The sequence below is a fragment of the Equus przewalskii genome, chromosome 8 (genome assembly GCF_037783145.1).
Source record: "Equus przewalskii isolate Varuska chromosome 8, EquPr2, whole genome shotgun sequence".
NCBI classification, from domain to species: Eukaryota; Metazoa; Chordata; class Mammalia; order Perissodactyla; family Equidae; genus Equus; species Equus przewalskii.
The window spans coordinates 51,807,752-51,830,518 of record NC_091838.1 but is presented as its reverse complement, the minus strand read 5'-3'; the positions used below and the strand labels follow the sequence as shown (position 1 = coordinate 51,830,518).

Genomic DNA, 22,767 nt, shown 5'->3' with positions numbered 1-22,767 from the left:
ATGGCCCGGGGTTCTCCGGTTTGGATCTCCGGCGCAGACCTACGCACCACTCATCAAGCCATGCTGTGGCAGGCGTCCCACATATAAAGTAGAGGAAGATGGGCACAACTGTTAGCTCAGGGCCAGTCTTCCTCCGCCAAAAGAGGAGGATTGGCAGCAGTTGTTAGCTCAGGGCTGATCTTCCTCAAAAAAAAAAATAAATAAATAATAAAGTTCACTGTTGTAAACAATAAAGAACATTTCCATAAAAATTTCTCTTAGAGTTACTAATATTATATATAAGAAGTAAATTTAAAAAGCAGTATGTAATTTCTGTAGTGCTTTCAATACAGAAAATCTTAACTCACTTATTTCCGAATTATAATTTTTATAGAGGCAGGATGCAGCAAAGCAAAATTAAATATCTTAGAGTAACATATATTTATGTTTTGGGTTGAATTTAGTGTAATTTGAAGAAGACTTTTCTTCCCCTCCCCCAGCTTTAAGCTTGCTGAAACTTGGTTATATTTCTTTTAAAAAAGGGGTATAAATAGGACGTGATTCTTTCATGATTAGCCCAAATGATTAGCCCATGAGATAAGCCAGTGACTCAAGTATTCACAGTGCAAGAAGCTGTAAAACTTTACTTGTTCTTGAATAAGTGCAGCTACTTTTCACAATTCCATGCCTTCATTTTCACATGAGCAAAGAAAAAATGTAATAGATTTTGAGCAAAAGTATACTTACGGCAAAGAAGGAGAAACATATTAACAACGCAATCACATTTTAAAAGTAAAAACTCTAATTTATGACTACTTTCACGTTAAGTGATAATGTAACCCTTTCTGTGCTGCTCTGAAGGAAAGTAATCCATTGAAACACAGCACATATAAAAATATTAAGTAATACCTACTTATAAAGAGTAACAGAGATCAGAAAACAGAATAACAAGAATGTGTGATGTCAGAAATAAAAAGGATGAATACTAAAAACACAGCAACAAACTCTGAATCTAATAATGCTAAACTTTTACAATTCAATTTCTTAGCTATCTAATCTTCCTCTCAAGTATTCAATAACTATTTTTCATATTGCTCAAATTTCTAATAGTACTTAAATCTTTACATGATTATACAAAAAAATACAAAATCTTAAAATCTTTCAAAGTAACCTAGACACACAACACCTATAGTAATAGGTGATATTAACGCAATGTTAATATGAGTTTTGAATGTTAAACTCCACAAGTTTTTTTTTTTTAAGATTGGCACCTGAGCTAACAACTGTTGCCAATCTTCTCCCCAATGCCCCCAGTATCTAGTTGTATATTCTAGTTGTGAGTGCCTCTGGTTGTGCTATGTGGGATGCCGCCTCAGCATGGCCTGACGAGCGGTGCCACGTCCACGCCCAGGATCTGAACCGGCAAAACCCTGGGCCGCCGAAGTGGAGTGAGCGAACTTAACACTCGGCTATGGGCCGGCCCCTAAACTCCATAAATTTTATATTCATTTCTATATATACTTCATAAAATGAATCACTTAAAAAAGTGGAATAAAGGTAGAGAGACAAAATTTGGAAACCCAGTGACAGCTCTACTGAACTCAATTTCCTTAAAAGAGGAGCCTCGTCTCTGGTGGGTAACAGAATAAAACATATACCCTATACCCCATGCCTGGAATTGAAGGTTCTTTGAAAGTTGAGTTACCTCTTCCTTTCAGGATGATTAGAATGAATAGCAATGAAATTCTGTCCAAAAAATGTTTATTGCACATCTACCATGTTTAAGGAACTGTGGTAGCTACAGTAAGATATATATGGAAAAGTACAGTTATTTTTCGGTAGTATAAAACTCACTAAAAAGAGTAAGCTCACAAATAATGAGAGTGCAAGAAAAGGTCCAAGTGCCACAAGAAGGTACAAAGCCTCAGTAATAAGAGTTTTAATCTTCTGTGCTCCTCTTTGTGGATTAGATAGAACACAGACGCATCAACCAATTATCTTATGAGATCAGGGGAAGAGCTCTGCTCTTACTTCTCAGACACTAATAGGGCTGGTACTCAGCCTGCACACGCAAATAGGCTCCATGGCCTTTTAATATATTGAAATACTGTGAGCCCTGAACTAACCAAGTGCCCCTCAGCACAACCCTGCCCTGACCCTTTCTTAGTGAGCCCACTGCCACCTCCCCTAATCCAGAAACTAAGACATTAAAACCTAGTCAGCAGAAAGTTGATGGTATCTGCTCTGATGGGTCAGAGTTCAGGCTGTACCACTTGTTAAATACTTTGAATATTATCCCTGCATACACGTAAGCATTGAGCTAATACCATGTAGTTAGCAGATCGGCATAATTAGGGACATAAAATGCTAGCTCTGGTGGAGAACCTTGATGCTTCTCATGAGCTGGTTACTCTCCATTTTCCCTTCCTGCTGCCCTCAACCTACTCTCCTCCTTCTCTGCCCTGCTTTGTGTCCTAGGGAGACTGACTTCTGTGGACTCCATCACTGGCACACCCTTATTCTCTCTTTTCTGGTTGGGTTCAGCCAATGGAAGGCACTGGGAGCAGATCAGAAGATCAGAGGGCAGGAAGAGAGAGGTCAGGTACTTCTCCCCAAACCTTGTTCTCTTCGCTGGTCTCCGATTATAGGTCACAGCTGTGTTGTACAGTTAGAGCTCCTATGCAGTGGCCCACCTACTTCTCCCAGGCTCCTGTACCACCATCCCCTCCCATGACTCTTCAGACCAGGAGTGCTAACACCTTCCCACTGTTGCAAATCCTGGGTGCTTCCCATCCATGTGGGTTCCCTTAACTCTGCCCACACCTTGTAAACTGTCCCTTCACCAAACTCTCTTTAGTGAAACCCAGTGATCATGTCATCAGCTTCCTTCTGGGACCCTTACTGATACACTCAATGTCTTCCCAAGCTTCTTATAATATTTTCACGATTTTTGGCCACTCACAACTTCTGCAATAATTTGTATTAAACTTTCTTTAAATGGGCTCCCTTTTATAATTTAAATAAACACATTTTTAAAAAAACAAAAACTTCTCATCAGTGCTATAAACAGACGATCAGCATCAGATGCCAAAATCAGATGGCAATCATAGAAATAGATTCAATAAAAATAAAGGTAACACTATCAAATTTTAACTAAATTCTGTTTAGACTCCGAGTCTCTGGTCTCATTTCTTTGCAAGAGAAAGTAAGAGTAGCAAGTAGTTAAGGTATTTAAGTCATAGTATTAAGAAGTTGAAACATTCTCATTGATATACAAAGAACACAAGAAACTTGAAAACTTTCTCGCCAATTGATTCAATGCTTCAGTGTACCACCTTAACCTTCTTGAGTACCACCAGGGATAGCTGAGTCAATTTGACGAAATACTGACCATTTCAACACCTTATTTTTCACGAGGACTAGAATCCACACCAGAATCTTCAACTTAGGTGAGTGATCTTTTGACTGCATTCTTACAGATGGAGTGGAGGTTTAATTCAGGGTGCTAATGCAGGCGAGTTGACCAAAGAAAATGTCCTCCCCAAGAGTGAAGAGTAGAGAACACGACTTGTAATTTTTAAACAGCCTCCACTCCTTCCAAGTTCTTTTCTCATGTATTACAAATCTTGAAACATAGGGATTTGAGCACCAGAGGGGACTCTGGAGATCATCCAACCCAAATTAGACAAATTTACTAGTCAGGAAATTGATGCACAGATAGGGTCGGTACCTTATCTATGGTCTTAGAGCTACAACATTTATTTCTGCATAAGGCACATCCCTGAAACCTTCTCATGCTTCAGCAACAAGAGCTTCCCAGTCATCCCCAGGGTGACAGATTGAAGCACTTTTAGCTAGATCTTCTTTCTCCAACAAGCAGGACAGTGGTGTTATGGGGGACCGCGGAGAGGCATCATAAATGCCACAAAAAAACAGCAGTTTGCACAAAGCTAGGCATTAAATTTGAGTCTCCTAACTGCCAGTCTAGCATTCTTTCCAAAGCATCCTTTCTCTCCACACCCCGGTTGAGGAGAGAATCATGCTTACCTGAAAGAGATGAATAATAATCCCAAACAGCACATAAACAACCAAGCAGGAGACCAGGCTGTTAAAAATCACTTATCCAAGGGCCCAGAGAACAGAGAGCAAAATTCCGGCCAGAACTTCTCAGGGAAGTTGAGTTTTATATTCAGATATTAACTGCACCATCCTTATGTTCACCAAAGGAGTAAATCTACCTGAATTTTACTATTACATTTTAATTGTTGGAAACGCAGTGCCATGCAAAATGCAATCAATCATTAACATTTCTAATGCATATTTTTGAAGATACAATGAGATATATGAAAAAAAAATTACTTCCTTTTAAGGACCATATAATCTAGTTAGGAGATAGGCAATATACATGAGAGAGGTAATCATTGATAAAAACCTACAATCAAAGCAGTCCATAAAAATTCCAAATAATTCCACAAACACAAAAGATATAGAAGTTCAGAGACCAGAAGCATAAAATGACATCGACCATGGAGAACCTATTATAATTAATTTTGGAGCTCTACCTTCATATTGAAGGCAGTGAGAGCATTAGAAGTATTTCAATGGGGAACTGATATGATCATGTGACACAAATACAGTAATCAACATGCATTTATGAGTTTCCATGAACACACCTTGTAAGACCTCTGGTCTTCAAGTTCTCCCTTAGTCATTCCGTAACACCACTCTGACTCATGTCTCAGACATTCTTGCCTCCAATATTTGTGAGACTCTCGTTAAATCTACTCTGAAATATTTTACTAGGCAAATTACATACTTGGAAGGAAAAACAATAAGAAACACAATGAGAAAGAAGAATGTTTGGAAGAGCATCTTGGAGAGCAATCACAATAATCACAAAATTTAGAAGCTAAAAGAATTCAGTTGAATCTACAAATGTTTATCTTTACTGAACAGAGTTGTTATAAATCGTTCTTTATTAATTGATTAAAATATTACTTTTTGAGTCCTAGGCACTGTGTCGAGTGCTAAGAATACAAAACACAGATGGTTTCTTCCCTTATACATCTTAATCAAGGCAGAGACAAAACAGATTGCAGCATCGTGTGATGAATGATTTGACAGAAGCAGTCCATGATGTGATAGGAGCATGACACCTTACCCAGACATGGTCCTGTGGAATCTTCCTGAGGGAAGGAATCAATAAAATATATGAATTGGGGGGGGGGGGGGCGGGACATGATCTTAGATGAAACTGAACGCTGTAGGCTTCACGTCCTGAAGATCCCTGATTGAAAAGTATTTTTCAGATTAAAAATGGGAGCCATCTCCCCAAAGTATCCCATATTAGAAAGAGTACATTGTGCAGGAAACACGGCAGCTTGAAGGTGGTGAAATTAAAGACATTTAAATGATACACAAGCAGGATACAGATAAAGTTTTAAAATGCTAAAGAGAAATAGTTTGAGAAGCCCCCTACAATACAATGGTTAACTGAATGAAGTTAACCTTTCCTTCACTCAGTGTAGGCCAAATTTACCCATGGTCATTCTCAGCCAATATCTACTAGGAAAATAAAATGGCAGGATGACTACAAATCTCAGCAGATGTTTGATGCACAGAGAAATTTGGTAAATCGTTCAAAATGAAAATATTATAATTCAGCCTATTAAGGGCTTGACTGAGCTAGTAATTTCATATAATAAAATACTTTCATTAAATGTCACTTAACTGCCAAGTCAGAAGTGTGGGGCTTAGATTCCAACTTGTGCCAACATCTGAAGCAATACACTGTATTGATAATCTTGATTCCTGGAATGCTTTGCTCTAATTTGTTTCATTATGCAGCACATATAATTAGAAGTACTGAAAATAAACATTGCAGAGTATTCACTTAAAGAACCACTGTAAAAACAGCTGATTGTACACAATTAACAGCTCAAAATAAATGACATTTTGCAACTATTTTAAGCTATTTATGAAACTAGGTAAGCGTGCAATATACATCACATTAATAAAAATAAATTCAGAGAGAGAACACTTTAAGATCCTTGTCTGATTATTTAATAATGTTTTCCAAAAGAAAGAATGCACAAAAGGGAAAGATGATAAAAACATAAGAATGGCATATAAAATGATACATTTGGATGTAGAAAACAAAACAGGTCATAATTAAATTTATGTTCATTTCAACATCTGCTATGTGTCAACCACCGAAATCATAAAGGTGAATAAGGCAGAGATCATGTCTTCAAGTTCAGATTCTGTTAAACCTAAACATGGCTACCGTTTCTTGAGCACCACTTAGCACTAGCTAAATGCTTTATGAACATCACGTCAACAATACTGCCATCCATTAGTATCTCTATATTTCAGAAGAGTAAACCAAGAGGCAGACACGTGAGAAAATGCCTAGGTACATTGCTAGTATGTGACAGTGCCTTGGCCCAAGTGGCAGAGCCCTGGCCCAACTGATCCAAGTCAGTCTGACTCTGAAGACCATACTCCAAACCTATTAGGACATTACAGTCAAAGTCTACTGGATATCAAACAACAATGATAGCAGGATGTGATCTGATGGCTGCTTTGCCCGCATCATATATAAGCCTTGTTTCTTCATTATGTTTACATATTAAAATGAAGTGTTTAATGGATTTAATCTTTACAAACATTATTTTTTTCTAAGGTATATTATTTTACTTGGAATTTAGTAAAAACAACTACACACAGATGCTTAATCAATAATCATTGCTCACTGACGAGCTGGAAAATTAGATTTTGGTTTCCTTCTTTTTACCACAACCTCCTGCAAAATCATCACATTTGCTAATTACTTACTTTTAGCACATTTTTCTATTTAATAACTGAAATATGTCATATTTTTCAACTTTTAGATCCTTCATCTTCTAAGACTATCTCAGGAAACTGGGTCTCGTTTTTATGGTAATGTTTTTACCTAATTCATTTTTAATCTTTTTACTAATGAAATGAAGTGAGTAAAAATAATTTGATCAAATATGAAATCTCTAAATTACTTTTAAGAAACACTACTTTTTCCCTCACAATAGAGACTTGCTTCTTTCCTATCAATATATTTATTCTCAAGGAAAATTTATAAATAGAAATTTATTTTGATATTTATCAACCCAACTCTAGCTTCTTGATTTGAATGGAAATGACTTTATTGACCATCTTTTTAAAAAAATTTCTATCTATTTTTGATTCTTATATGTTTGAAATCATCACTCTAGAGTAGCTTATGAAAAATTTCATGAATAATTAATAGCCAAGACAATAGTGACAAGTTTGTTAAGATATTGGTTCCAAAGCTTTCTTGTTTAGGAAGACAGAGAAGGATGCTAGAAAGAGAATTACAGAAAGAGCTAGAAAAGCATTTGACATCCATTCATTTACTCACTAAATTCTTTATTCACATACTTTTAAATAGAAACTTCAGTGTATTTTTAGCAAAGCACAAACACATTTAATGGGATAACCACTATAAAATCCAGAGACCAATTCATAAGATGATAAAATGGAATAAATGTCAAGTGGTAACAAAATCTACAACATTACTAAAATTATAGCTATGGAGTTAATGGTTTTCCATTGTAAGATTAAACTCTTTTGTTGCTCTTTTAAAAGATATCACACATATTTTGTAGGCCCTTCCATTTTTCTTAGTCTAGTTTTCAGAATCAATGAGAGCCCTATAGGTGGAAATTGAAGGTGTTACTGAGCAATATAATACACAGCACAAATGACTCGGGGAAATGCACTAGAATACAGTCTTTGGAACACATGAAGCAGAATCTTTAAATTCCATATTAGGTATTGTTGGCAAGGTAGTAAAAGCAGTGGCTCTACTTGCCAGGCAAAAATAATTTCAAAAACACAAACAAACATCTTTTCACCCAAAGTTAGACATTCCTGTAGAAATTACAGATTTGCCACATTCTGGGACAGCCACTTTCTCAGCACAAAACAGCAGCAGTGTTTGAAAGCAGTCATGCAAGCAAACAGCCTTTCTCAACCCTGCTCTTTTAATCCACGTAGTTCCTATCAATATTAACCTCTTATAGAAATTCTTGTACAATATAACTATTGAACTTTCTTGACTAGAAGTGTTACTGTAGCTGTTAGTCATCCCTAGAATGTATTTTGCAATCAGCTAAATCATCAAAGTATTTTTTAACAATGAACAGTTCAGAAGTGACAGATCTACTTTCTTGTTCACAACTGCTTATCAGAGAATAGATATCACATATGTTTTCCAGGTGCTTCCTATAGTTAGGATACCTTCACAGAAGCCGCTCATGAAAGATAAGGTCATAAAAGAGATGAAAAATGTGTGAGCTTCATACACTTATGGTTTTATCATCAGACAAGATAGCTTTGGTTAAAGGACTGTAACAGTCAAAAACAGAAAACTGCAGCTCGTATTGAAGGGCGAGGACGTTTAAGTTTAAGGCTCCGTTTGTGTTTGCTTTGCCTAGTAGCCCCACAACACTGTTTGGCTTAAAACCACTGCTTGGTTACAGATTATCCAGACAAAAATGTCACGTTAAATTAGCTCTGCATCGCCAAATTATAGACATGATTATATTTCCAGACACAAAATGAAAAACATGCAATTGTTTATTACCCCTCTCTGCCAAGACCTAAAAGGAAATTAAACTGTTTGAAAAGAATAGGTCCATGATTCTGTGGATCCCTATAATGGTGTGTGACTCAAGTCTCACTTTGACTTACTAAAAATGTATGAGAAAATGTAGGATTTGTCATGACCTATATAGTTATATTCAGCAGACAATTATTTTCAAATATGCACATGATTTCCTTGTAACTTACTTGAGTTTTCCCTATTTAATATATCATTATTTTGACAATAGCCTTTTTCATATCCCAGAATATGAACAACGAAACAGATCAAAAGAATAGAATCCACATACATCTGATTATAAATTTTCAGAGCCCAGATGAAGAAACAATCAGTTAACGATAGTGGTCTAAGGACTAAGTCTGTTATTAGGCAAAAAAAACCCCTCAATCTCTATAGTCAATAGGTGACTCCTGTAATTTGTCGCATTTTATTATAGCTAGTAAGGGAAAATTATTGAAAATATTAATGTATATGTTAACTATATTATATAAAAAATCACAATTAAAGTATTGATAATTTACAAAGAAAGAACAGCGGTCTATAAATTCTTTCTACATACTGAACATTTATCCCTGATGTCAATATCATCCTCCACGTGAAAAAGGTTTTTCTCAAAGTTTACGTTCACTGAAGGCTTGGAGCATCAGAGAAATTTCCACACGAGATAAAATAAAGCAAATTCTCAGCAGTGTATCATTCAAGAATTTTTACCCCTCATTATTTCTCTCAATGAACGCTTGAAAGAGTTAAATATATAAACAAATGTGGGGGGGAAAGACATCCCACTTTAAAAGATGTTTCTAAAATATATATTACAAAGTTTATATTTAAATACCTTTTCTTATCATATCTTCCCCCCTTCTCCTCACTGCTATCAAAATCCCTCATTGTAACTACTATATTCCATTCAGAGAGTACTCTACACAATTAAGGCACTTATTCCAAAGAAGAGAGAAAGCAATGTGGGGTAGTCTATAAATGAGAATTTTCTGAACTCTAATTTACCTATTCACAGTTCCATTCTTCTTCCATCAAGAAAACACTACCCTTCAATTTGCTGACTTCAGTCTTCAAGCTTCAAGCCCGCATTCACTTTAGGAAATCATCATCACCAGTAACAACAACAAAAAGTAAAGTCCAATCTATCTCACAAACTGTCTCCCCAACTAGCCAACCTAATCGACACAGAAAGCTCAAACCAATTTGAGAAGGTAATGATATTTGAACATTGCCTTCCATATAAACTTATTGTTTATTCTTTCCTTGTTAGCAAAATAATTCATTCTAGAGAGGGTACTCCTCTCTTATAATCCACTTGAGAACATGATTCATAAGCAATCACTGATTACCATAGCGTTCCATTACTATAATATAACTTACTCATTACAAATAGACTTTATTCAAGCCACACATCCAAAATGCTAAGGCCAATGAAGAATGCAAATTCTGAGACAGCAACTAACAAAGACTCTGGTCCATATCTGAATGCCCTTTACATAATACTAGTTCAAACACACTAAAGATGAATGACTCTCTGAGCTCACAAATAGGGGGTAACATTTACTTCTCCTGATAAACCCTGTCTTTCTGCTGCCTGACCATTGGAATTATATCTTATTCTTCCATTTTCTCTCTCTACTGTGGCTTACTGGAAGCTCAGATTTGCATTTAGTACTTCTGTTTTCAAGACATTTATCTGCCTCTCTTATGCTTCCTCTCATGATTCCCTGTCCTTCACACTATGATCATTGTCCTTCCTGTTCTCTCTGGTCCATATCTACCTCTCCAGGGTCAACTCACACCACAGTTCCCATTGCTCTCTCTGCATGCTCACCAGGCTCTTCCCAACCACATGCTGTTCCCTCCACCTGAAACCCTATTACTTCTTTTTACTTAATTAATACCTATTCAGCATTAGATGCCAGCTCAAGTGTCACATTCTTAAGAACACTTTATCTGACCTTTCTCACTAGGTCAAATCACCTTGTTGCACTTGTAGGATTATTTTCTGCCTCCTTGGTATAATGTAAATTCTAAGATAGCCAGATCTTCCCTGTGTTTGCTCACGAGATACTCAACGCATGTTCCACAAAGTCTCCTATAGCAGGTGTTCAATAAATACTCATCAGATTGGATAAAGCATGCATGTAGAATGGACTGACTGGCACAATAGTTTGAGTCATTAATTATCCCAATAATCAAACAAAGACAAATAAAAACTATGTCCTTTGCATAAGCCTTGAAAATTCTCCACAGTGACAGAATTTGCAGTTGGGCATGTGGCCACCTGATAATAAAGACCACATTTCCCAGCCTCCCTTTCAGTGAGGTGGACCACTCCATAAAACTAAGTTTTGGACAATGGGATGCAAGTGGGAGAGTCCTGTGGCAGCTTCCACAGGAGCTTATTCTGACAGCTGAATCCAATCCTAATGAAGTTTTCATATCTATGGGGGGGGGGGGGGGCGGGAAACAAGTATTCTAGGTCACATCAGCCTTGTCCAAACTCAGATCCTTATCTAGCTTCTACCACCAGGGTCAGTCCCAAGTATGTTATCATGAGACGCATTCAGACTCATCTTACCACAAGGTCTTCCCACAGCACCTCCTCCCTCAGGGCCAGCAAGAGATCCTTGACTGCTGGTGATAACACAGGAAAACTATAGATAGTATCCATAGCATCGTCTAGATTTTCAGAAACGTGGGAGAGTTTTTTCCCCTCTCTGCTTTAATTTTTTACACAGTGCTTTCCTGAATATCTGTGGTCTTCTTTAGGCTCAGGGCAACTTACTCTATATAATGATAATAGATTTGAAATTCAGATATCTACTATAAATACTAAGACATTTTAGGAATTGTATTCAAGGTTTTCCAAAACTTAGAAGTTGAAACCAAACTTAACATACTTGTTCACTGCTGTCTCCTATGAGATTGCCCATATTTACTGAAGGTACCAGCAGGGGTCGATTCTGGCTTTGTGGGGCCTGAAGCATAGACAGTTTGGGAGGTCCCCCTTAATAGAACAAATTAAAGTTACAATTAGAAAATTAGGTGCAGGGCGTTGAAAGGCCTCTGTACAAGTGAGGAATTCTGAAGCTACACTATGCTACATTGAACTGTTCTAGGTCTACCATTCAATATAAAATATTTAATTAAACAATCAAAATAAACTAAAAAGGTGAATGAGGATAGATCTAATATTTATTTGGCAATGTTAAGTGTAAAGATAAGATAGGCATTTTACATAAATTTTCAAAATTCATTCCTTTTATTAGTGATCTGATTGTTTTAGGACCACCTTAAAATTTCCTAACACAACTGCCAGTATTATAGAGAATAAATCATTCTTTTCCAAACTGGGTTTTCCTTAGGATATAAGCTATCTTCCTTGTCCGTTTTTTTTTTTTTTTCCTGTATCGCTCTATATTTTTGTTGAATTGTTTCTTGTTATGAGTTACTGTATTTTGTTATTCCCCTTGGTAGTCAGCCACTAGGACAGGATATCGGAGCACAGGACACAAGGACTAAATGAGGCAGGTACAGCTGGTGAATGGGTTCCACGCTAGAATCACGCACATCACCAGAAGCAAGCCTGAGAATGAATACACTGCTTCCTTAATCAGACCAAACTTTAGATTTTCTCCACTCTCTCTATATATCCCCTCGTCTCAGTTGTACATATGTTTTCCTCCCCTTGCTAGATAAGTGTATCTTTAAGAAATGAGAACATTCCTTGTATTTTCCCCTTTCTGCCTCTGTACCGTGTGGTCACATATAGGCACTCACACATTTCAATATTTTCATAACCAGAAACACGTAACATAGGTTCTCAGTGTTGATTAACCAGCCCGGGCCATAATTTGCATTGAAAAAAAAAAGTTTATTTAAGACCCAAAATATAGTGTCTTGTGCTAATTCTATGGCAACAATAGAAACTACATCAAATCCCATTGTTAAATAGGTAGGGGGGGCAAAGGGATTATATATCTGTACTGTAGATTTCCACACTGATAAACTTATCTTAAAAATAATCCTTAAAGATATCTTCCCTTCCCTTCTCACAGTCAGAAAAATATAATCACAGCCTACTGTCTGCGCAATTCCACTTTCCATCTCTGCTACGTGCGTAAGACTTGGTAAGATACAGCCACTGTCAGTTTCAGAACAGTTCCTTGTCTAATCTTTCTGCTTCTCCAGATCTTTGATACAGAACCTGTTAGAATGTATTGCTTACTTTTCCAGTTCCTATGTTTATCTCACTTCCACTCTTACCATCTGCTGTACTGCATTTCCTTCAGAAAAGTGTAACGTTTTCACAGTGCCCAGAACTTTCCCTGCAAACAATGCCCTCTTCCCCTCTTCCTTCCTTCCTTTCTCTGCTTTTTATTTGGTCTTATTTTGTGCTAAGGTCAAGCTGTTTTAAAAAGTTCACTTTGCAAAGATTTCTACAGGGCTGAAATTCCTATCCAAATAGTTTTGATGGATTTGCAAACATTCTTGCCATTTATTACTGGCTTCTGCCCAAGTACACACATTGTGGGTTGTCCCCAGTCTTTCGAATTACCTGAAAACAACTTCACAAGAAACAAGCAGTGGGAAACTGTGGCTTAATTCATGCCACCAAATCAGGGCAACATAATCATCCAGTTAGTATAATGAGTCTAAAGAGCTTTCAATATAGGCCTCTCATTATGTCAAAATGCCAACTCTATTTACTGCAAGCTAGTTTACATTGACAGTCTTTCCAGAAGTATCAAAAGGACAGAAATATTTTAAGAACACCCTTAATTCATTTACTTTAAGTTTTTAAAAATTTCTTCTTTTTATATATGCCCTCATTCTTGACTGACACGTCATGTTTAAAAAGTGTTTGGAGAATGTCAGGTTAAAATACCTTGGAAAAGTGAGTTTTATACTTCATATGTCCAGGTTTCTTCAGATGTGTTCATCTCCTTCAACAAGGATTGCATAATCATGGACATCAGAAAACGAACTAGTTCTCTATTTTCACACATACAAAAACCTAAGCTTTAATTCTGTATTAACTTTTAATAGTTTTGTGACTTTGGCCAAGTTATTGAACCTCCGGAAGCCACAGGTGAAAATAACATGTACCCTGCAGGACGGTAAGTTGATTAGAGATGAAACGTGTACAGCAAGATGTCTGACTTTCAGGAGCAGTCAGTAAATGAAAGTTGTTATTACCATTATTATAATTATTATAATTGGTACATAGTCTCAGAACCAATCTCTGAAATCTCATTGAACGACAAAAAAAGCTGAAACAGCAGTCTGCATTTACTATCAGTATTGACTTCATCAGGGTAACACATTGAGTTATTTTTCCATGACCTTTTAAGAACAACGAAAAGTGACTGAGTTTATTACTATAATTAAATTCATCATACCACAGCTTTCTACATTTCCCTTTACAGATTCTAGGTCCAGCCTACAGAATAAAGACTATCCCATCAGGTAACGCAGGAGCAAACTCTTTAATATAGTCTCTTGTTTCTTGAATGATAATCAAAACATTGTGAGAAATTTTATATACTACCAAGAAAATACGCATTTTCTATAAGATTAATAGCTTTGAAAATCTTATTTGATTTAAACCTAAAAAATGCTAATGCAGAACCAAGAAAATTTTTTCAAATCATTTATGATGTTTAAGGATAAAAAGTAGAGGAGATATGGCTACTTCCAAGAGATCAGTTTCTTTAAAATGATAACAATTTATCTCAAATCATAATGTGACCAAAAGTCAGATTCAAGGTTGTCAACTACATTAATTCCATGTGATTAAAGTAAATTAGCTTCTCAGACTTCCCTAATGTTATTCATACTTTCAACTTTCTTAAAATAGAAAATTAACAGTTAGTAGACATAAATGATTGGCAAACATTATTGTAGATTTATACAAATTGCTATACATACATTTAATTTGAGCAAAATCAAATTTAAAAAAATGTTAATTGAAAATGGCCATTTATATAATTGCAACTTGATCAAAACTACTTCTTTCAAGAAACATGGGCTCTTCATTCTACCTGAAACATCACTGAGAAAAAGTAGCAATAAAAAGGCTTATAAACATGTAGTTCTCCTTTACAGTACTCAGCTAAAATTAATGATTAATTAATGCACTATCTAGATTAAAACTGAAAAAGTCAATTAATAACACAGATATCTCCTAATATCCAGATGCTTAGCTTTATATAAATAAAATATCAGGAGATTAAATAAATTCAGACTCTTTTCCTAACTTTCAACATTGTAGGGAAAACAACAAACCTATACTAAATTTTACACGTCAAAAAATGTTCTTTCACTTGCAGAAACCCTAAACAAAAAAACAAAAAGGCAATTTCTCTAAATGGTAAAATATGGTTTCTATTAATTTTTAGTTATTATTAACAATGATGCTGATATAAAATAAAGATAAAACTAAAACAGACAAATAGCTTGACAACTTGGCCAGGTAGAAGCAAAATGAAATACACTGTATTATAATATGAAATTGTTTCACAAATTGTAGGATAATTATGTAATTTATGTTTTATCAAGTTTTAATATGTTTCAAAAAATGTCTTTAGCAGATTGCACAGTGGAGATCTGTTGTTCGTCAGCTTACAGAAAAAACAATGAATTTCATTTATAATATGCAAAAAGGTAGTACATATTATCATACATGATTCATATACATGATATCATCATGACTCATTTCAGCACCGCATAACATCAATCATTTTAATTTCATTGAAATTTTATGATGATATATCTGGGACCAGAAATGAGGTAGACAGACAGACAGATGAGGTAGACAGACAAATCCAACTCTTACATATAAAACATTAAGTCATGGACAAAATTTGTATACCCTCTGGTTCCATCAAAACCAAGAAAATGCTGACTCTCCAATAAGCACAAATTGCCTTCAAATGCTCCCTCATTTTTCCAACAATTGTGGTTTGAGGAAAAATCAATCTGATTCCAAACAAAAACTGTGTTTGGAGATTTTAAGATAGCCAGAAAAGAGTGATACCACAATGTCATAAGATTTCCCTTTTTTCAATCTCATGAGATAAAAATATAAGCAGGACGACACAATTACAGCCTCTATTTCTATCTTCTGAAAAGAATTACTTGCCAGTTTGCATTGTTGGATGACTTACGCAAGAAAAATTTAATGATTTTAAATAATTTTTTTTTTTAAAAATCGAGAAGTACTGGATCCAGGCAAGCAGAAGGTTTGCCAAGGAACAATAATGTCATGTGGAGGGAGGGGGAGGTGGCGGCGAAGGGAAGGGAGGTCTGTGCCAAGCAAAGCTGGGGGCTGTTCAATCAGCTCTATCAGGGCTCCATCAGTGTCTCCACTCCAGCCAAATCCAGAGAAAACAAGGAGTCAAAGATTCAGGTCAATAAGCTTATAGGCGATTTGCACAAACAGCTCCTCCAGCAAGGTAAAAAACAAAGTCATATTGGCTTTTCTTTTTTATTCCTTCTCTTTGAACTCCCTGGTCCAAACGCACTCTGGAAATGTCAATGTTATATGCAAGAATTTAAAAAGCTCAGCTTCTTAATCCCATTAAGAGAAAAGGAACAAAGTTGCCTGTAAAGATCTCCTTCCTTACAGAACTCAAAGTGATTACGGTAGAGCTGCGTTTTGCGGATTTGAATCCAGTTGCCCAAACATCAGAGGAAGCAAACACATGTCATTAAAGGCACAAATGAGGAGGAAAGAATCCATATTGATTGAAAGGGGTTTATGAAATATAGGTGAATAGACTTTCTGAACTAAAAAATAATAAAATGAAAAGAAGAAAAGAGAAAACAAAATAGTGTGAATGTTTCACTCAGTATCAAATAAAAAACAAGCAATTACTACTTCCACAATCAAATCTGCACAAAGGTGTGTTCTTTTCTTCTCCTCAATGTTAAGGGCCTAGATAATATTTTGTTGCTTAATCTTAACATGGTAGGGGGCATAAATACCAATAATCTATTCTTGGGTTTGCTATAGTCCAATGAAAAACATGGCTTTTCCTCAGTTATTTCTTAATTTTTAAACAAAGCTACAAAACTACACAAACTAATAGAAGGAAAGGAATGGGGTGGAGGAAAGGAACACTTCAAAGAGTCTGGCAGCCTATTGGCAGAAATAGTTAAGAACAATGACGAAACTATTCTGATTCTCATGCCTCCTACTCTTTATCTGTCTGATTCAAGGATGTGAAAAGATAAAGAGAACACACACCCAACTCTGGTATTGTGGAAGGGAGCAAAGTGACTCATATCATTCTCAAACACCCCCAAACTGCTCTTCCGGAAACTCCATTAATGAGCTACAGATGGAGTCCCATCAAGCCCTTGGCTAAAGGGATGTTTCTGATTGGGGTTATCTGTATCTCCTGACAGCTTCCCCAATATGCTTGCTTCCACTTCCTACTTTAATCTCTACTTTCTGCAGGCCTTTCTTCTCTAGGTAAACACAAACTGTGTCATGACCATGCCTCTTCTCCCAGCTATACCTCAACTCTCCTCTGTGGCTCACCTGAGCCTTCCACAGTGGTAGGAATCCAACTGGTTCCTAGGGTAACAAGTTCCACAGATATGGCTACACCTCTTCTACTCCCCAGCTCTCTGCTGTCCTCTTCTGGCTTCCTGCAACATTAGCCTCACAGGTACAGCCAACTTGACTCAGTACTGGAAACTCACTCCCTTTCCTCAGGTCTTCACTCAAAGTTCACCAACCCCATCTCTCTTTATAAAATAGTGCACGTGCGCACACACAATATCACTCTATCACACTTACCTGTTTTGTTTTCTTCGTAGTGCTCAAGATCACACATCATATACACAATGTGAGTTTGATTGTTTATTTTCTCTCTCTCTCCTGAGAGTGGAGACTGACTTTTGTCTACTGCTGTACCCCCAAAACCCAGTGGAGGGTCTGACACAGAGCAAGCTGCTTAATATATGGGTTGAGCTGTACTGAATTCGATCCATTGAACGGAATTAGAAGCTTCTGCCAACCTAACTGAACATCTGTTTATGTTTGCTTTGGGTTTGGTACTAAGTACTTCCAGGGCTAGAGCCAAATCCAAGTCTGAGTACTGCAGGTTTTATTCTATTTTCTCGAATATGCTTTAGATTTCTCTAATTTAAAGCTTCTTTAAAATGAAAAGATATCCTTTACTTTCTGCATACTACCTAATGTCAAATCTTTTTGAACGTGGTGAGAATGTCCATTGTTCCACCATATTTGTGTCCTTATTTGATGGATTTCCATATGCCCCTTTTTTTAACCCTTATCTTTCCAGACTGAAGGGCTCTAATATTAGTCCATTGCTCCGGGTGAAGTACTGCAGCCATTCTTCATACCTAGATACTAGGACTGGAAGCAAGGTTTGTTTCTCTTCCAAAATCAACTTTGATCATCCAAAAAGGCATCATCTCCCCTTTCAGCCTTCCAGAGATGACGTCATTAGAGAACAGTTTGGAAGGACCCTCTGAAACTTTTCTAGATAATCGTTACTGATAACTCAAAGTTAACTGACATGTAGTTTCTTTGGAGTTTTTTTTTTTTAATAGCATTACATTGTACTAGCCTACAGTGATACTGACCTGACGCTTTTCCTCCTGTTCACATATCCTGTGACTTTCTCCTGGAATGTGTCCCAAGACATGTTTATTCACTTTCGTCATTAACAAACGTGAATATTTCAGGGAAGAAACTCTCTTCCAAATAATTAATAATAGTAGACCAGTTTTAGAACTGCTCCATGGCAACCCCACTATGAAACTTACCATGTCTAAGTTTATCCAAGAATTGCTAACATATAAAAGAGTTCCCACCTGCCAGGAGTGACATAACTGAAAGCTCCCCAGGTTGCTTTCCAGGACACCTATATTTTAATTTACATTAGTTTGCTTAGTTCTAAACATGCATTGATGTATTTCCATGTTTACTATATAAACCAGAAGGCAAAAAAAAAAATATATCACTGAAGCAAATAATCCCGTACCACAGGAAATGTGTAGCACTTATGGACCCAGCCTTGATGTCTTCGTCATCTGTAAATTCAAGGAAATAATTCTTGCTTGTTCCCTTCCTCTCAGAGATACAGTAAGGCAAGATGCCAAATGATCTAAACTCACTGCACAAAAGAAGATGTGCAAATTGAAAGCATTGCTTTCTATTTTGCTAAAATTCTTAAAATCTAAGGTATCAAAGCAACTTTGCAGTAGCTTCTTTTCATAATCATAGTTCATTTCATTCACTTCACAGATGAAAAACAGAAACATAACATATGCAACTAACCCAAAGTAAAAAGTGACATAGGGAACTTCAAGAGAATTGTCAGGGTCAAAGTTTAGGCCTGTGACTACAACAAGGATTTATTAAAGATGAGCTTTTCCACTTTTGTGTGTGTGTGTGTGAGGAAGATTTGCCCTGAGCTAACATCTGTGCCAATCTTCCTCCACTTTATGTGGGATGTTGCCACAGCATGGCTGGATGAGCGGTGTGTAGGTCCACACCCGGGATCCAAATCAGTGAACCCTGGGCCACCGAAGCAGAGCATGTGAACTTAACCACTAAGCCACTGGGCCAGCCCTCTTTTCCACTTTTTTTTAAACAAGTTCTTTTTTTTTGTTTTAAAATCAGCCCTGAGCTAACATCTGTTGCCAATCTTTTTTTTTTCCTTCTTCTCCTCAAAGTCCCCCAGTACATAGTTGTATATTTTAGTAGGTCCTTCTGGTTGTGCTATGTGGGATGCCACCTCGGCATGACGTGCTGAGCAGTGCTAGGTCCACGCCCAGGATCCAAACCTGCATAACCCTGGGCTGCCAAAGAGGAGCATGCGAACTTCACTGCTCGGCCACGAGGCTGCCCCCACCCCATTTTTTGACTTTTAATTGTGAATATTTATACTTCAGATTCATATGATTAAGAATTTCACACATTTAAAGCTGACATAAAATTCTGAGTAACTTTCTTTGACATTTCTGTGGAATATTACATTATGAGAGTGATTTGATTCATATTTAATCACCTGTTTTATAACGACTAGCGGCTTTACTAATATTAATAAATGCCGAGATTTGTAAAAAAGCCTGCCCTTTGACAACAAGAAAATATATAATATCTGTATGGAACTGAGTAAAATACTACAACAATAAATAAAGAGTCATTCCAAACACTGAAAATATCCTGTATAATGTGGAAGCTCAATTTTAAAAGGAAGTTGGAACATTTACCTATGATAAACTATGTCTCTACAAAGAGCAGAGTGTTTTTCTTTTTTTTTAAAGGAAAGTTACAATAGCATATGATTGCTTTTATACAAAACACAGTTGCAAAAATACAAATGAAGACATATTGGCCTATATGCGTATCCTCAGCACTCAGTGTCAAAACACTTGATTTGGAAAACTTAAGATGTTCTAGCCACGTTTTTGTGATCTGAGTTTTTAAACTACTATCCTTTGTTTAATAAGAATAAGGCATTTTGTGTTTAAAAATATTATCCCTGGAACTCACCATGTCAAAGTAACTAAGTCATAGCAAAGCAACCATGTGATTGCTAGATTTTAAGCATGGCTAGACCCTTAGACGAAGAAATTTCCAAATAATCTCATTCATTTTCCCATATATATTGAAAACTTGTGAGCTGTCATAAATGATTTAGAACATGTGCAAAAAGTATGTTTCATCCATGAACAAAGTTAAAAATATTTTTCTTCAGAGGAACAATTCTTAATGCTTTTTCATTCATGACACTGGCATCATTAACCATTTAAATACTCACAGTCTGTTAATGCCTAATCTATCTTCTTCCCTGAAACTAGAAAGAAAACATAATTGTGTGCCACTGGGACTAATATGGGAATTTCTACAGAAAGACTTGCTTCTAATTTTCCAGAGAGAAAATGTTCTCTTCTTATTGAAACTAATCAACTCAAGTGAAAAATGGATAGAATCCTTTGTATGACCTCAAGGGGATGCAATATCTATCAATAATTGTCTCTCTTTTCACACCAGTTACTACTGACTTCAGTGGAAATTCCCTGGTCTCACATTCTATGAAGTAAAATAATGAAATTCTTTTCGTATTAAATAAGATGACAGGAGTCTGAAGCAGTAATAGTAGCATTTATCCTGAAAAATATTATGTGAAAATAAAGATTCTTATCCCTACCTATCACTACTTCCTAGTTTCAAACTAAACATTAGAGAATTATTTTTATAATATGTAATACCTTAGTTATATATTATTTAACATATCTATATTATATATTAAATATAATTTATTTGATATATTTTTAAAATTTCCAATAGTCCAACATTTATTAACAGTTCAAACAGTTAATAATATCCACTAAATAATGTTCTTAATCATTGTAATTCAATGTTTTGGGGGTTTTTTTTTAGTTCCTAAAGGCTTGCCATTATTTTTCATGAGTTAGGACTCCGTTTAGTGAAGACAGAGGTTATTGTCTTGAGACCCCAACTGCGTAATCATGTAAGCATCTGCCAAGAGTCTATTTTCTTCCAAGAAATTACTAAGTTAAAACTTAGAGTTCTATATTTTTTTATTAAACATACCCGTTGACCAATGATCATCCTAAAATATAAAATATATCTAATAATACCTGTTATTACTGCCTCCTTGGATTAAATTGACAAAAATGTCTGAATCCATACGCTAACTCTTTTAAGGACAAGAGCAAGAAGAATAAATAGTACTTTCTAACTACTGGTTAATTCTCTTATTGCAATCCAACAACATAAGGTAGGTTCTCTACAATGGACTAAGGATATAGTTCCTGACCAAGAAGGAATACAGAATGTCTTCAAACAGATTAAAAAACTCTTCATGTCTAGCCAACTCTTATATGTATTGCTGTGGCTACAGAGCATCAAGAAATGGTTCTAGCATCCAGAACAAGTAAGGAATGTATTAATTTGGCCTGCAAAAAGGCCTGTTCTGTCCCTATTATTCTCATTATCAGTCAAAAATGTCTGATGTGGGAGACAAGAGGCAGGTTACAAAGCCATCTCAAGGTCTTCAGGAATTAACGTGAAGAGGTTTTCTGAACTTCAGTGCGTCCAGGAGCTGGTGCTGCATTCCATTTCCACAGTTTTAGGACATAGGGTCGTACTGACCTCAGGGATGGAAACTGGCTGGTTTCCTTTGTTTCTAACACACCATCAACAGGAGAAGGTCATACTGGAATTTTAATAATATGTAACAAATGTATATGTGGCCACTGAAATATGCGTATTCACAGTTTTTTTGGAAGATATTGACTTCAGACTGTCAAGTCTGATGAACAAAATCGCACAAACATAAAAAAACCCACATAATTTCTCTATCTGCCAAAAAAATACACACATATAAATAAAAATGGTGCACACACAAACACAGACACACAGAGACGCAAACTCTCAGTCATGCCCTCTGGGAAACTATCATGGTAACACCAGCAAAAGCAGTTGTTCTAAACCAAGGAAGTTATCCAAACGCTTGTGCAACTGTACATTGGTGCAGCAGGCGAGAGAAGACCCACCTCACTCGGAGAGACAAAACAATCAAATAAAACAAAATTAAAAATCACAAGAAAACTTAAACTCACTTTTGAAAAAAACAAGCAAATAAGTCCAAGTGCCCAGTGAGGACATACTGGCAAATTATTGGCAAGGCCACCTGGCTCCAAGTCAAGGCTGGAAATAAGCTGAGATATAGTGTGTCAGGTACTTTTTCGGTTATAACGTCAAGGTGTCAAAAGAGTATCTAGAATGGAGAAAGAGTGTGTATTTTCTTATTTGACAATATCTAAAGAAGCCCCATCTTCTGTGTTGAAAGTCAATGTCAAAGAGCTAAGGCATTCAGTTTTCAAAAGGAGTGAACCAGAACGTTGCGTGGAGACTCTAAATATCCCATTCAGTGCTTACACTCAATGCCTAATTCAATGCCTTGCAAACAACTGACATTCAATAAATATTTGCTGAAAGAATGAATTAATAAATGATAAACAGTAAATGTATTACAGTTAATTGGTCAATCAACATGAAAATATTCAGTTAATTGGCCAGTCAACATGAAACTATGTTTAAAATA

At 36.2% G+C, this 22,767-nt stretch overlaps 1 protein-coding gene across 4 annotated transcripts in view; it reads right to left on the bottom strand.

The window, feature by feature from the left end:
- The window catches only part of ZFPM2 (zinc finger protein, FOG family member 2), a 440,124-nt gene that overhangs the window by 325,543 nt on the left and 91,814 nt on the right, over nt 1-22,767 (bottom strand). The window lies entirely within an intron of this gene.